The following is a 1,297-nucleotide window of genomic DNA, read 5'->3' on the forward strand; positions in this document are numbered from 1 at the left end:
CAGCAGGAGCTTGTTTCTCCCTGCTGGGGGTTGGGTCTGGGCACCTAGTTCATGTAGATGTCTAACTAAATACAAACGAACCCAGGCCAGCTGTCTGGGTCAGCGCAGACAGCACATCCTCAGATGTGTGATCCATACATTTTATTCATAATTTAAGGAAGGCTCTATGAGAAGCGTAAAAAGAGAAGAAAGAAATTGCAATAGAGGAAGAAAGGAAAAGGCAAGGCAAATATGGAAAAAAAACCCAGAAGGCAGGGAAAATTACAATACTGGAAGCAAGATGTGAATGCAGAAGGAAATTAGGATAAATGGCCAACCACAAGTAGGAAATACTACACAGGCTTCAAGTTGCTGGTGTACAGGATTGCTAGAGAGACGCAGAAAACCGTGAATCTTTTAAAAGTATTAGTACTTGTACATAAATGTGATGTCCCAACTAATGGGTCTTTCATTGCTTCCCTGAGACAACATCAAGCACTTTACCTACATTTTCCTTTTCTTCGGCATACCCCAGTATTTCTAGCCGAAATTCTTTTTGACAACTTTGCCTTCAGAATCAGAAAGTTTCTCCATTATCCACTTGCTTAATTTTCAAAGAAGTCTACATCTTCAGTTATGTTTTTTCATACACTTGGGTAAAGATCCCCTCGGGTATACTTTGTTCTCGAAATCCCATCGTTTCTTGACAAAGACAATGCGGCAAAAATAGCTTTGACCACTACCATGCTGACCAATAGCACCTCATTGTCTGCCTGCACTCTGCCATCTACCTGCGTCTAACTGCCGCCTTTTGTTACGTACTTAGGACATGTGCTCTTTGTTCTGTTTGTACAGCATCTTGCAAAATGGCATCCTAGCCTGTGACTGGGGCTCCTGTGCACTAAGATAATACAGGTAATAAACACCACCGTTCTGTTTAACGTTGCTAACGCTGCATGTGAACCACGTTGTACCTGTAAGCTTTTTAAGTGCAAAAGTACGGTGCTGCACACGGGTACTAGGTAACACCACTCTCTCCTGGTTTTGTATCGGTACCCGTCACGTTCTCTGCCCGCCTCAGGCTAGCAGGCTGGTTTAGACCAAGGTTTCTAAGCACAACCTCGTGTTTAGTTTTTCCCCCCGTTTCTTTCCTACTGTAAAGCACGGCCTGGAGCAATTTCTTTGGGAAGGAGAACAGGCAACCCAGACGCTGTGGCAAGCAATACCGGGTGGTAACAGAAAAGCAGTTGTCCAGCGGAGAGCCGCGCAGGCCAGTTTAAATCGCTCGCACCCCCGGTCAGCCCGTTTTGCCCAGCAC

General features: G+C 45.1%; 1 long non-coding RNA gene across 1 annotated transcript in view; it reads right to left on the reverse strand.

The window, feature by feature from the left end:
* LOC103919996 overlaps window positions 1-1,258 on the reverse strand; it is a 3,541-nt gene extending 2,283 nt beyond the window's left edge. Inside the window, exon 1 of the long non-coding RNA XR_663766.1 lies at window positions 484-1,258. This is a non-coding gene — a long non-coding RNA (uncharacterized LOC103919996). The remainder of the gene's footprint in view (window positions 1-483) is intronic.
* Window positions 1,259-1,297: the final 39 nt, after the last annotated feature.

The sequence above is a fragment of the Pygoscelis adeliae genome, unplaced genomic scaffold, assembly GCF_000699105.1.
Source record: "Pygoscelis adeliae isolate BGI_AS28 unplaced genomic scaffold, ASM69910v1 Scaffold113, whole genome shotgun sequence".
NCBI classification, from domain to species: domain Eukaryota; kingdom Metazoa; phylum Chordata; class Aves; order Sphenisciformes; family Spheniscidae; genus Pygoscelis; species Pygoscelis adeliae.